Below are 16065 nucleotides of genomic sequence, written 5' to 3' on the forward strand. Positions count from 1 at the left end.
ATGTCTTTATTTGCAATGTCATAGTACCCTTTTAATACTAAAGCTGCGTCATAGGTTAATAAAATTTTCATGCTATATCCAGAATTTATAAAGTCAATAATTATTTAAGGAAATTGTGCAAGCTATATATAGTATTTTTATAATTTTATTCACTTGAGAAGTTTTTCAAAGTACTTTATCATCAAATATTAATCCCCATACCATGATAAAGTGCCACCAAGATAGCAATGACCATAAATGGGCATTTTAAAAATAAAGTTTTTATGAAAAGTTACTGTATGCTTCTGTGTGTTTAGAAAGTAATAAAGTGCTTATTATTTGAATAATATAGTGTTGCTGTGTTGATTGTCAATATATGCCATTCATTCTTTAATATTGTTTGATTTTTACCATTTTTCCTTCATGAGGTAAATCATCAGCTTTTCTCGATTTCTGGTGACATTTGGGGTATTTATGACCTAATATAGCCCTAAAATTTAAAGATTTATATATCATTGGAAACTCATTAAAAGGAACATTTTGAGTCGTAAACGACCCTTCTACGTTAATTTTCAAGGAAGATATGGGTATTTTAAGGTCAGGTACCCAAAGTTTATAGGGTCGGAATTATCACCCGATATAGTGAAATTAAGCCTAAATTTCTCACTTGCTGCCAGGTTTCAGAAAGTCCTCCCTGATTTTTCAGATAATTCAAGGTGTCTACTGTAAAAGGCAAGTGGGTGAATTAGGGTACATCTCATGCACACGGGAACCCCCCGAGGCCATGGACTATTAGGTGTAAATGGAATCTAAACATGGCAACTAGCCGTATTTAGAAGTAGGACTAGAGAAAGGTTGTTTTATGACAAATAACACTTTGCAACTATTTTGTACTTCAAGAAGCCATCTACTTGAGCTATAAACATTTAATAGTGGAGCGCTATAGATGAGTTTACAGGGCATTGATGCTATCATTTGAAAGTTATAAAATTTTCTTAAAACTTGGTGTATATTTAGGAGACTGCGCAACAACTTTAGATGTAAATTTCAAAACAAACGGATTTCTGTAGCTTTTAGATATAATCGGTATTTGATTAAATTTTTTCGTTCTAGGATGAGGACTCAGGAGAACCGTTGCTGTGAGGAACTGAAGGGTTGTATACTGGAGTGGGCTAAGCCCAGTTTATCACCTGGATCCACGGCCTGTAAAGGTAAGACATTGATCAAATTAGAAATGTTCTGCTGGCTGCCTTGGACTAATTCATCAAGTTGAATATGGTACAGTACATATCACTGTAATTTCCCACGAACACCAGTTAAAATGAGCAAACTTTTTGTTTCACAATAGACCATACTCTACAAGTCAGTTAAGGGATTTTTAGAAGTATCTGGGACCTCTAATAAATAAAGTGTACTGATAAAACATTATGGTAAAAATTTATTCAAAACTAGTGCAGCGTTAAGAACTAAATGTATTAGGAAAGAAAGAATGACGTGCGTAAAATAAAATGCATCAAGTATTGTTCATAAACTAAGCGTAAATGTGAAGTAACATTTTGCACGGGAAAGAACTTTTAATTGAAGAATCTTGGGAAGTCAGATCGAGCTTTGTAGAGGGGAATGCGGTCAACGAAACTAAGAATATTTAGTTCTGTGGTATCTTGACGTTATGTAGGATATTGTTCCCTTAGTTTTCATAGGCATTTGATTCGTGTTCAGATACGATAAAATAAGAGGTTTTTACGTTCACTTTCAAGTAAATATGAATATTCTTAATGCAGTAAATTTCAGTTCAAAGCGATGATTAGATTTCATGTGTAATTTAAAGTTAAATGGACTAATTTTATGGTATGTACATCATTAATGTAAGAGTAACATGTGATTTTAGTGAAGAGAGAGTCCAGTTTAGTACTAAAGTATTCTACGAAAGTGTTTTTATTTTTAGTACTAAAGTATCCTACGAAAGTGTTTTTATAAGTGTTAATTGAGCACAGTGAAGATGAAAAATGCACCCAAGTTATAATAACTGTCATTACATTAAGTGAGACTCTGCCAATTTTAACATGGTGAGTGAAGTTAATGTTTCGTGTTTACTAGATTTTCAAAAGATTCCAACCATTATTCTTTCCGTTTAATCTCCACTGGACAAAATAATTATGCAGGAATATCCAGTAAGCAATCCGGGTAGCTTGACACAGCTGAACTTACTTTCCTGGATTGGGGTTAATTTTGGCACATGTTCCCAAAATTGAAGGCCCCCTTGCGGGGATTACTGCCGTCAGTGCACCTCACGTGGTACACTGTAGACGTCAATAAGTGGCGTTTGCAGCGCCCTTCGGCCGCTGGCTGCATCCTGATTATTAGCCTTTTACTTTGCTCCCATTCCCTATTCCTTTCTTCGGTCATGCTGTCTAACATCTCTTGTCTGTTCCTTTTTCGTGCAACTGTAGTGTTTTGTCCAAGTTCCACCTTCAGTACCTTGTATTTCATCTTTATTTTCTGGATCTCTATCTCGGTCTCTAAACACTCCAACTCCCTCTTTGCACTCTTTTAAGCGCTGACTGGCCCAAAAAAATGCCCCAGTGCCTGTCTTGACAGCCTAAATTTCATGAAATAACCATAAATCAGTCAAATTGAAAGCGTGCAAGAAAAACTTTAAGGTACTGAAATTTTGTTTCACAAATAACAAAAATCCTCTGTGGACATTTTAAAACTGTGTAGAAGGCGATGTTACAAGCCAAAAAATATTAATTGGACTATAATTATTTGGTCCCACTTGATTTCTCAAAGGGTTAGATATAAAACTCACAGATTCAAAATATCTGTGGCCCAGGGTCATAGGTGAGATATGTTTGCACATGTTACTTGAAAAAACAGATTGGATAAAAGATATTCTGAAGGGATAATTGGTATGCCTTGCAAGATTTTCTTACATAAATCTGGGAATAAAGTCTTTTGACAGTATAGACTGCAACCTGATTTTTCAGTTCCTCGCTGGCTGAGCGGGTTCCGTACTCACCTACCACTCTGATGGTCGCGAGTTCGAATCTCCGACCGGCTAGTGAAGAACAAGAGGAATTTGTTTCTGGTGATAGAAATTCATTTCTCGCTATAATTTGGTTCGGATTCCACAGTAAGCTGTAGGTCCCGTTGCTAGGTAACCAATTTGTTCTTAGCCACGTAAAAATAAAATCTAATCCTTCGGCCAGCCCTAGGAGAGCTGTTAATCAGCTCAGTGGTCTGGTTAAACTAAGATATACTTACTTTTACTTTCTACACAAAAAAATTAAAACTGCCTGTCGTCTCGCAAGCATGAAGATTTCAGCCACATTGCAGAAGTCTGTGAACATTATCGATAAGGATGTGTTGGAGTTATACCAGAAGTTGTTCCTTGAGTTTTAGGTCTTCACGAGTTTTTGTATTACCTTACGTCCAGTTGAATCCAAGAGTCGAGACTAAAAAGATTGCTGGAATACTTTTTGAACTGTTGGATATCAGTATAAAATTGATGTCCAGTGCATTTTTATTAAATCAGGAGTCAGGGCAACATTTTAACTGAACTACCTTCAATGTTTTGTACCTAAATGTTAGGGATACAGTACAGTTTTGCTGGTTGATATTCAGGGCATGTTTTACAAATTATGACAGAACTACTTGATTACCTGGGATATTACAGGGAGTTTTACTGAGGGAAGAAGCAGAACTATGTTATTATTACTGAACTATCTTGGGTAATCAGACTCATAGTGACAAGTGCTGAAGTTAGAGCTAAATCAGAAGCTGAATATTCAACTTTATAGTTTATTTTAATGTGTTATCATAAGAGTAAGTTTTTCAGCTTGATTAAATTACCACATTCTTTTCACCTCAATATTGGCATCTGGAAAACACGTTTCAGTGACAAAAGGGCGCATCGGCATTGCTGGTATAAAATGCACCATGATCAAATTATTAGGATTTGATTGTTAAGACTTGTAAAAAAATGAGTGGTGCACTTGCGAGGCTAAAGTAAAAGGTTTGCTGTTAATATAACATATTAATCAATATTGCGTTATTACAATTTGTTTCAGATAGGATTCATAACTTTTATATTAAAGAAATCTTGGCTTTGTGGAATTCGACCGACGTTCTGTAAGATTAGTTTAATGTTCTCTGCTATGCCCTGGTGATCATGGGTCAGTTCTAGTTTATTATATATAAATGGCTTAGTCTCTTATGAGTATCGTGAGAAATTCATTTAGTGAGAGTAATAAACGACTCTTTTCTGAAAATAACAACCAAGTAACGGATGATTCCAGACAAATTGGAGAGATGCGACATTGTTGGTGCTTAAAAATCCAACAAAGTTACGTCAAAATGTTGAAATGGTCTTGCAAATGTTATAACCAGGCTCAAGTAGCAATAATGGTAATAGTTAAGATACGAAACTTTTTACTGTAATTTAAAACTTACACCAAGAAGCCTCAAACTTTTTTGCAGTGAAGTTTGTATTTCAATCCAATTTTGAATTAATGTGTACTGTAACTGTGACCATTTGAAATTTCATTACGTTGGGATATCATTAACAGAAGACTTCAGATATTCATGCAGGTCTAAAAAGACCCTGTGCTACCTGTGGCCCCTTTTAGTAAAAGGGGTCTAGCTATAGGATGCTTGGTGCCCTTTTATAAAGAATTATCTTCTTGTCCTTAATACCTTGTAATGCCAAAAAATCGCAGCGTGACACGATGTCATTAACTGCTATTTCCTCATCTCTTTGTGGCGGAATTCTAACCCACAAACAAAACAACAAACAACACTCACCCTGATCTTCGGTTGCTGGAGATGGATTAAGGTCGCCGCAACAACCACAACCGCAAACAACCACAAACACAACAAGGAAATACAAAAAAGAAACAGAACACACACACAAATAAACAGCACACAACAAGAAAAACCAACAACTCCCAGAAAAGCATACGACAAAAACTGTCCCACACAAGAACCACTGACCGGCACTAGCTCTGACTAAAGACTCCCAGAAAAACTGAAAATCCTTCACATATCCACAGACAGACAGACAGCGCCGCAAACAAACTAACGACCTCATCCCTCTTCCAACAACCGAAGCACTCACTCACGACAATTACACACTCTCTCTCTCTCTCTCTCTCTCTCTCTCTCTCTCTCTCTCTCTCACAAAACGTTGGGAAATGCTAAATAAAAACAAATTTATTCATCCCTCTATATTTCTCCCCCCCTTTTTAGCATTTCCCAACCAACACCTTTCACACCTCTTTCAAATCGCCTTACGCAACACCCACGGATGCTCACTAGCAGGTCCTCTAGATCGCGTTCGCGGGCACGCAATCATTCTCTCAGAATCACTCTCTCTCCCAGCAACACTCAAACTCACATCATCTCCTCCATTCTCTCTCAGATTCACGCTATCTTCTTCACTATTACCACTCTCAATTTCATCCACAATCTCATCTATACCCTCTAACTCGTTCCCAAATACCTCCCCCAATTCTTCAACTAACCCATCCCATTCGCTCATTGACCTTTCCAATTCTTGCAACGATTCATTCATGCTTTCAATCACTCGTCTATCACTGCTACGCTCTCTTACTCTTACACTTTCGCTCACCTCCAACCGCTCACCAACCCCTACACGTTCAGTCAACTCAGTTATATCAAACCCGCATATGCTATACGTTCTATCCATACCATCCCATTCATCCGTATTACACGCTTTATCACTCATTTCCACTTTGGCACTCACACCCCTATCACACAACTTACGACCATTCAGTTTACTTTACGTTCTTCCCTTTCTTACGTTTTTTACCATACTCTACCAAAACAAATTGCTGATCCTCCATACACAAGCTCTCATGCATACTTGGTTCACCCACATTCGATTTCAACCATTTATACACCCCATTCTCTCACATATTCCGGTACATCCTTCCATCTACGCAACTGGTTGTGATGCGCTCGCATTTCTCTCACACTACCATCTACACATACTTCCCCTACAACATAACTAAGCCCACTGGGACCAACTTCCAACACCTCATACGGACCCTCAAATTTTTCACGCACTTTATTTACATTCAACCGCCCTTTCTCGATTACTTCTTTCAACACTTTCTCGCCCACCTTGTAACTTTCAAACCTTTCATGCGCCTTCTTCCATACCTCCCTATCATTCTCAGATAGACCCAATCTCGGTCTCACTATCTTTTCAAAATTTAACACATATTTACACGGAGACATACCAATACCCTTATGCACAGTGGCGTTGTATACCCACAACGCTCGCCCAACGTTTACATCCCAATCATTATCACATTCACTCATCATACGTAATATCTCTGTCAACGTTCTCACCGTTCGTTCCGCCAATCCATTCGCACTGGGCATATACGGCGTAGAGTACACATGTTCTATGCCCCAATCACGCAACATTTGCTCAAACTCCCATCCAACAAATTCAGGCCCATTGTCACTCAACATTCGCGTCGGCTTGCACACGCACATTGGCAACATCACTTGACCCACCATTCTCGCCACAGTCTCACTCTTTTTGTTCCGAATCGCTACCGCATATGCAAACTTACTCAAATGATCTACCATTACAACCATTCCCACATGTCCTCTAGCAGTCACAGGCAACGACACACAATCAATCACAACCATCTCGAATAACTCTTTCATCTGCAATCGCAACACAGGTGGATTCGCATGCACACTTTGATACTTACCTTCTGACAGTCCGCACACGTAATCGCTACATCCGCACAAATTTTACTCAATCCAGGCACATACAATCTCTCTCATACATTCCCATAATTTATTTTTCCCCAGATGCCCAAACCTATTATGCACCAATAAACACATACCCACGGCTGCGTCTTCCGAAAATACTGGCACATACACTTCCCCATCCCATATTCCTTCCTGATGCAAAAATAAACTATACCTTTACATACAACAAATCTCTTAGCACTTCGCTTATACACTTCTAACTCAGACGGCCAACTTCCTACTCTTACACCCCTAACACACACTCTTAACATATTTATTTTCATGCACTGATTTTGCATCTGCTTAATTTCCTCTTCACTCAACAAATCATTTTCACTCCTTGCAATATCTACCATACCTACAAAACTAGTTTTAGACACATCTCCTCCTTTAACCTTCGCTATTTCCCTGCCGCCCTTTCCTAAAATTCCCCCTCCTGACATCCACACTTATATCATGCATTCTCATAAAATCAATTCCTAATAAAAAACATGTTGGCATATCATTCTCATCCATGACTACAAAATTATGTATTATTTCAAATTCCCTAACTGAATTTTTAGTTGTACCTCCTCCCATACTAACACACTCCCTTGTCCCAAACCATGTATCCTTACACTCGTTGATTTTCTTTTATATCCCAATCGCACCTTTCCAATTCACTAACTACTGTACTACTCACTAACGACACTTGTGCTCCCGTGTCTACCAAACTACAATATTTATTCTGATCCACCACTACATTTGTTACTAATTTACCTTTCGCTTCATGCATACACTCTCACGGCTACATTCACCTGCTTAGCTTCCTCACAACCATCCTCATCGCATTCATCTTCAACGATATCCTCAACCCTACCCCGTATTCCCTCATTTTCCCCACAATCACCTTTCTTAATCAGCCAGCTACAAGTATCCTTTCCACAGTGAACATTTAAAATCACATTCATACCATTTTCATCCACCCTTCCTTTATACTCCACCGGCCTATTCCATCCAAAGAACAATCGTACTGTAATTTTAAACATTTCAGCCACTACCAACAAGACTTTCACTAACTTTTCCTCCTCATCTAATTCCCTTCCTTCCTCGCGCACTCCTCCTTCCGGCATCTCATTCATCACCTTTTCACGTAACTCGTTCATGCTCGCAGGTACTCCGTCAATCAACCCATTTGTTTCCAAATTACTCAACCCCCCAAACAGACATTCCCACACTCGATTCACCCCTACATACTGTTGCTTTACCACAAATCCTACAGGTACTTGGTCCGGGTCCCAGTCGCTCCTAACCCTATCATCTCGTTCAGCCCACATACGCGACATAGCATCCGCAACAATATTCTGTCTACCTTGTACATACTCTACCTTAAAACTAAACTCATTCAAATCCTCTATCGTTCTCGCAATTCTAGCATTCACACTCTCCTTTTAACCATATATACTAGCGGTCGATGGTCCGTCCGTATCACAAAATCTACCCCATATAAAAATACTTTCAACGCTTTCACACAAAACCTTATTGCAGCCAATTCCTTTTCAATCACCGAATATTTCAACTCTGCCTTTCCAAACGCCTTGCTCACATAAGCAATTACTCTCAATTGTTCTCCCCATTCGCCTTCTGCATTTGTACCAAGCATCCTCCCATACTATATTTACTTGCATCCGTATACAGTTCTAGTTTATTCGCATTCTCACTATAGTCCGGGAAAGCCAACGTCACGTCTCTTGCAGCCTCCTCTTTCAATCTCTCGAACGCTTCGATCATTTGCTCATCCCATTTCAATCTTACACAATTTCTCTTCCCCGTCCATTCAGTAAGTGGTTTCCGATCCCTGAACAATCCTTTATAAACTTCCTTCCAAACTCAATTAAACCCAAAAATCCTTTTCAACTCACGCACGGTCCGGGGACGTGGAAATTCCCTTACCTTATTCACGAACTTATCACTCTTCCTTACACCTCTTCCACTCACCATATGCCCTAGGAATTCCACCTCCCCAGCCAACCAAGCACACTTTTCAAGTTTTACTTTTATTCCTACTTCTTCCAACCTTTCTAACACTCGTTCAAGCAGTTCCATATTCTCTTCTACAGTCTCACTCGCAATCAAAATATCATCTATAAAAACAGTTACCTTCTTGCGATCAAACCCGGCCAGAACCACATTCATTGCCCTTTGGAAGGCAGCAGGCGCATTAGCCAGTCCGAAACTTAATCTCCGGAACTGGTAGTGGCAGGAACTACTAGAAAAGGCCGTAATATGCCTGCTCCCTTCCTCCAGAGGCATCTGGTAATAGCCCTTACCAAATCTAATTTTGTAAACACTTTCATTCCATTCATCTTGTACACACAATCAGACACCACATTCATCGGGAATCGCTCTTTCACAGTTACTTCATTCACCTTCCGATAATCCACACACATTCGCAAACTTCCATCTGGCTTACGTACCGGTACTATGGGGCTATTCCAGGCGCTCGTACTCCTTTCAATCACTCCCACCTCTCAAGCTCCTCACACTGCTCCTCTATCTCACGATTGATAGACGGAGAAAAATGTCGTGGACGCTGATATATGGGGTGTCGTCTTCCAGAACTATTTTAAATTCCGGAAGCTTCGATCCCCCAAAATCCTCGTCACCACGACTCAATGCCCCCTGCCTATCCCACAACATTCTCCTCAATCGTTCTCTTACGTTATCACTTACATTTTCATCTACCTTTACTCTTTCTTTCAACTCCTCATACGTCCAATCATTAGCTCCTTTCAAATCACCTGTCATCACCTGCCGTACCTTCACGTACCTCTCATCATCCACATTCACCAACGTACGTAATATTCCCACGCAATCTCCCTCACATATTCCTCGGACTCGCTTCTTCCTGACACTCGGCAATGACGTTATATATACCCTCGGATCTCCCATGTTCAAAACCCCATCATATACACACACACATTTGCCCTGACTAATTTATTTATGTCTATTCCTCAACCACATACTCACACCTATCATTGTTGGCTATCCTGAGGCTATCCGGCCATGCCACTTTCACACTCACGACTTCTCCAATTTCATGTGGCACTTTACCCCTCTCTGTCGCAATTACAGGCACTCTCTTCCACAATTTTTCTCAACCCTACCATCCTTCCCCAAATACAAATCCCCAAGCACATCCCCTTTCATACGTAATTCAATTACATTCATACTAGGACGGACCACCATCCCGCATTTTTTCAAAAACTCACATCCCAATAATATATCATATTTATCATTCGTACTTTCAATCACACAAAAATCACTTTCATCCATCACTACACCCCCAATTTCTAACCGTTCACACACTCTTCCAACCACTGCTACCCCTAAATTTCCAATCCCTCTTACTTCCCCCTGACAGTTCCTAATCTCACACGTATTCCTTAATTTCTCACATCCATTCTTAAATATGACATTCATACTACACCCGGTATCTACTAAGGCAATCAATCTTACTCCCTTACAACACACTTGCACACTCATGCACTCGTCAGTCTTTCCAGCAAAACCTCCCTCATGCAACAACCCCTCACGTACATGCATCACACGCACCGCTTGCATCCTGGAGGATCCACCCATTTGAACCCCCTTCACACTCAGTTTCCCGAATTTGCTGTCACAGTCACCCTCTTTCGTCTACATACACTTGATACATGCCCTTCCATTCCACATTCGTCACACTTCGCTCTCGGTTCTGAACACATTCTCGCATAATGCCCATTCTTACCACAGTTACCACATATTACATTCACTCGGGTACCCCTACAACCATTAGCAACATGACCCACCTGTCCGCACCGGTAGCATTTAACCCCCCTATCTTTCGTACACTCCTTACTAAAATGTCCTGGTTGCCCACACCCGAAACACGCTCCTATAGCCCACCTACACTCATTCTTTGTATGTCCTTCCTTTCCACATCTAAAACACTTCGCTCGACTTCCACTCACCGACCTTCCCCTTTGTACACTACTATCCCTAACCCGTCCAACCCGTTGTTCCTTACAAACCCATCATTCATCCTCACTGGCACCTCTACATTACTTGCTCTTACACTCCTATCTATTACACTATCGGCCATTCTCATTGGGCCCTCAACACTGCATCCCTAAAGCCTGAACTCTGGTACTCTCTCATCTACCCCAGCCCTTACACTTACACTTCTGCTCTCTTTTATAACCCTGTCAAGCTCATAATCTTCTACAATTTCCAAAATTTCTCCCCAAGTCAACCTTTCATTCGTCCATCTTTTCTTCTCCTTCCGCTTCAAGTTCACAAATTCTCTAACTCCATCTGGCACTGTCCCTAACAACTTCCGTACTAACTCCTTACATTCATCTATCCCATCATCCCCAAACTTCTTCCCTTGCCAACGTCTCCAACCGACAAGCATACAGTGACAAGGTTTCCCAGCTTTCATTCTTGCCTCATCAAATTCATTCTTCCTCTTATACTTAACACTCGCTTTCATACGCCTCGCTTGCTCAACTAATCTAGCTTTCACCTTGTCATACTCAACATCCCCACACTCATAATAACCCTATACATATCAAGTAAAAACCCAGTCAAATACTCTCCTAATTCTCGTGCCCACACTCTCTTACTTTCCCCATACTTATCCTGACAAAACCTTTCATACTCCCTAAAGAAATCATGCACATCCCTACTTCCATACTCATTATACTTTTCACACCGGGTACCTCCCTCACATACATAGCCTTTCTCACTTCTTTCTCACTTTCACTCTCACTTTCGCTACTTTCTGCTCTGTCCTTTCATACCCTCTTCCGAATACAAAGAGTCCACTTCTGCACTTACATTCATCTTACTCATTACACTCTTCTTCCCCTCTTTTATCCACTTTTATCCACTCACCTCCATCCACCTCACTATCACTACTGCCTTCACCCTCTCCCTTCTTTCCTGCCTTCCCCCACTTCCTTACCCTTCTTACCAGTTTCCTTTCCCTTTCCCTTCTTCCCTTTTTCTTCCCTGACTTATCCTTACTTTCCCTCTGTTCCTTCCCTTGCTTTTCATTCCCTTTTCCTTACCCTGCCTCTCATTCCCTCGTTTCTTACTTCCTATTCCCATATCACTTTCATCACTCACGCTTCCATTCACTTCTTCCTCCTTTTCTTTCTCTCTTGCCCCTTCACACGTTCCAGAGAACCTGCCTCCAACAGCCCCTTCTCCAAAAACACCCTTGAACATACCTTTCACCATTTCTTCCACACTTCTCATCATTCCCTCCAACTTTTATCCATCCTCTCTTCCATTCTCTCTTCCATTCTCTCTTCTGACTCTTTCATCTCCCCTTTCATTTCTTCTTTTGCACTTCTTAGCATTCCTCCCATCTCCTCCAACTGACTCCTCAACTCCTCATTCTCACTCCTCAGCTTTCCATTCTCCTCCTCCAGCCTGCCCTGGAGTTCCCTAGCCACTCGGAGTTCCTCTCTCAATTTCTCTATCTCACTCATCCTGACCTTTTACTCTCACTCGACCCACCACAGACAATCTTAACGGCTATTTTACAACAGCCCCACGTTGGGCGCCAAATATTATGTGGCGGAATTCTAACCCACAAACAAAACAACAAACAACACTCACCCTGATCTTCGGTTGCTGGAGATGGATAAAGGTCGCCGCAACAACCACAACCGCAAACAACCACAAACACAACAAGGAAATACAAAAAAAAGAAACAGAACACACACACAAATAAACAGCACACAACAAGAAAACCAACAACTCCCAGAAAAGCATACGACAAAAACTGTCCCACACAAGAACCACTGACCGGCACTAGCTCTGACTAAAGACTCCCAGAAAAACTGAAAATCCTTCACATATCCCACAGACAGACAGACAGCGCCGCAAACAAACTAACGACCTCATCCCTCTTCCAACAACCGAAGCACTCACTCACGACAATTACACTCTCTCTCTCTCTCTCTCTCTCTCTCTCTCACAAAACGTTGGGAAATGCTAAATAAAAACAAATTTATTCATCCCTCTATATCTTTAGGACAGAGTCGACCACAGCTTGCAAGCATAATTGGGACAAGATTGAAGAGATTCCAGCCTCATGCTTGCAATAACACCTGTATCGGCTATGAAAAAACTTTGACTTGGAGAGGCGACTACCACATTCATCACATTTGTACATAGTGCAGAGAAAATGGCCTCTTTTACGTAAATGTTCGAAAGATGGGTGCTACATATCGAGAGATTACAATCTTGTCTTCCTTGACTACTAAAAATAGTATAGGGTTAAATTTATAGTATGTAAGTGTTTTTATCAGTCACAACAGTGCCTGTTGACCCAAAACAGAGTCGAGCTCGGCTTTGCTTCTTGTAATTTTAGACAGGATTTTGCTATCCAAGATAGTTTGTGATTCAGGATTTATATCTTTTTTTTATTTACACCCGCTACTGGTACTGTGTTTCATGATATATATTTTCCACGTTCTTTTAATATTACCCATCTGATAGTTCGGTTGTAGTAAAAAAACAAAGAGCTTGTGTACAACCCAAAGCTTTTATCAGTTTAATATTACATTTTGAAGTATGAACTTATATTTCGTGTAAGTTTAATATCAACTAACATATAACTGTGTGTCAAGTTACATAGTTGTGTTGCTAAGACTTCCTTTCACTTGGTCAGCTGTCATTTATTTCTTATGTCAGATTCCCAAATATTCTCCACTTGAATTTTTCTATCAGCTATAAGGCAGCTCATTTTTTTGGATATTTATTTCTAACTTTATCAGTTTAACAAAAGGTATGTGGCACCTCAATATACTTCAGGATACATAGTCTTTTCTGCTTAAGATTCATAAGTTTAATATGTCAAGTACTTCACTATAATTCAGGATAGTAAGATTTTAAGATCTTGCCGGTTTAAAATGGATTGTCAGCTTAATATTTTTCAAGATGCACGGGTTTTTAAATTTAAATAACTTTTCTGTTTAGTATTAGCTATCGAGTACTGTAGTTCCGTATGTTTCAGGGTACATATTTTTTTTTTTAAATGAATCTGGTATCAGTTTATCATTAATACGTAGATTAGTGTGTCCAGATACATATGTAATTTTATTTAATATTCAATATTAGCTATCTGGCATATTTCAGGATACTTTTTCTTGACGTAAGATTCACGAGTTTAAAATCTGGGATAAAAACAACTGTTGTTTCAGGATACATAGCCTATATTTTATTTAAATATCTTATAAGAGTGATACAGCTGTCTTTAAATATGTCTTCACTTGAATTCTAAGCAGTATTAACACCAGCTAACACTGCTTAGTACGTTCCAGAGTACATAATTTTCAAGTATATATTCATTAGTAATCAGTTATATTCATTCAGTTATCAGGTGGTTAAGGATATTTCATGTTATATATTAAAAATTAATTTCATAGTAGCGTAATGTCGGCGATTAGTCATGTAGCGGCGATTAGATAGTCACGGCTACATTTTAAAATATTTTGTATAGAGAAGTCACTTATGTTTAAGGATAGTTTTTTTTTTTTCACATATTAGTTTTGATCTGAGGTATCCAGTAGGTCATTGTTTAATGACACTTTCCTGGGCACGAAAGTCACGTGAGATAATATGAAAGGTATGTTTATTATTTTGAGCCATTTTCCTAAAGTTCAAAAATTATCAATAGCAAAAGTCATTAGTTAGAAAGAATAGGTTTTACTGAATTTATGGTGTACAGTACCTTCATATTGATCAGTATAGGTAGCAATAGTTGTGTGGAATAATAGACCGGGTAATATTTTCCTCCGAAGTAAATATGTTATTTTTTCGTAACGAACATTATAGATATTCTTAAAATAGCTTCATTCATAGTAGGGACTTGGGAGTTGAGCTTCTGATATATTCTTCGTAGCCTTAATCCATAGTTTGTTTCAGTGGTTGATTTTTATCAGAGCTCCTTTAGAATGAAATTTATGATAGTTTTGAGGTCTTAGGTTATTGTTATATAGTGTAAGCGTTGATACTTTTACTTTGAAATTTAGGTTACTGAAAGGTTTAGTTTTAAACAGAAGAGAGATCTAAATCTGAAGTATCTGCATTGTTGAGACAGGAGATATTTCAGAATTTAGCATACTCTGTTTATCCCAAATTTATGGCATAAAGAACCTGTCATTCTTTTCAGGGTGTTAACGATACTCTGTGAATTTTGTAAAAACCTTGCCATGTCGGTAAAGCATCTTGCTTCCATTAAACATGTGAATTTTATAAAAACCTTGCCATGCCAGTAAAGCATCTTGCTTCCATTAAACATATGTGAATTTTGTAAAAATCTTGCCATGTCAGTAAAGCATCTTGCTTCCATTAAACATGTGAATTTTGTAAAAACCTTGCCATGTCAGTAAAGCGTCTTGCTTCCATTAAACATTTGTGAATTTTGTAAAAAATTTGCTATGTCAGTAAAGCATCTTGCTTCCATTAAACATGTGAATTTCGTAAATACCTTGCCATGTCAGTAAAGCATCTTGCTTCCATTAAACATTACATGTGAATTTTGTAAATACCTTGCCATTTCAGCAAAGCATCTTGCTTCCATTTAACATGTGAATTTTGTAAAAACCTTGCCATGTCAGTAAAGCATTTTGCTTCCATTAAACATATATCTATTAAAAGTTAATACTGTAACTACTGGAGAGTATCTTATCAAGAGATTTAGTATCATGCATATTTCAAGACTCTGGTGGCATGTGAAGGTTCCAAACTGAAAGAGTTACTTTGAGTTATTATTTCTGAGTTATAGATTTTGTAAATTTAGAATTTCAGGAGCAACAGTGCCCTGACATATGGATAATTTTAGGTTAAGGTATTAATTTTTTTTCTTAATATGTCATACAATTCCCAGTGAAAGCGCCTTTCTCATGTCAGCCAACCAGTTTTCAGCTTAGTAAACATCCCTTTGGGTCGGCCTTAAAGCTGGTAACCAATTGGGTGTATACCTCATACTGGGGGCATTCCCTCCTTAATGGCATTGCAGTCCTGGCCTCAAGGGGTAAAAAAATGTTTTCTATATTTTTCATTGATACTACTAACCTCCCCTACCTTTGAAATAACTTCTTGGATTTAAATTAGACTTCCTGGTTACTTCATAGTTTTTATTTTTTCCTCTGTACTCTAGTTTCTTTATACAAGAATACTCTGACTACTTTTGTGAATGGTACAATTGTCATGACATCATCAGATTCATTAATGCCCCTGTACAGAGCAGTGCTC

General features: G+C 39.0%; 1 long non-coding RNA gene across 1 annotated transcript in view; it reads left to right on the plus strand.

The window, feature by feature from the left end:
- Positions 1–14951, plus strand: part of LOC136832169 (uncharacterized) — a 30042-nt gene extending 15091 nt beyond the window's left edge. Inside the window, exons 2-3 of the long non-coding RNA XR_010851104.1 lie at positions 1093–1190; positions 12839–14951. This is a non-coding gene — a long non-coding RNA (uncharacterized lncRNA). The remainder of the gene's footprint in view (positions 1–1092; positions 1191–12838) is intronic.
- Positions 14952–16065: the final 1114 nt, after the last annotated feature.

Source organism: Macrobrachium rosenbergii, chromosome 4, assembly GCF_040412425.1.
Source record: "Macrobrachium rosenbergii isolate ZJJX-2024 chromosome 4, ASM4041242v1, whole genome shotgun sequence".
NCBI lineage: Eukaryota > Metazoa > Arthropoda > Malacostraca > Decapoda > Palaemonidae > Macrobrachium > Macrobrachium rosenbergii.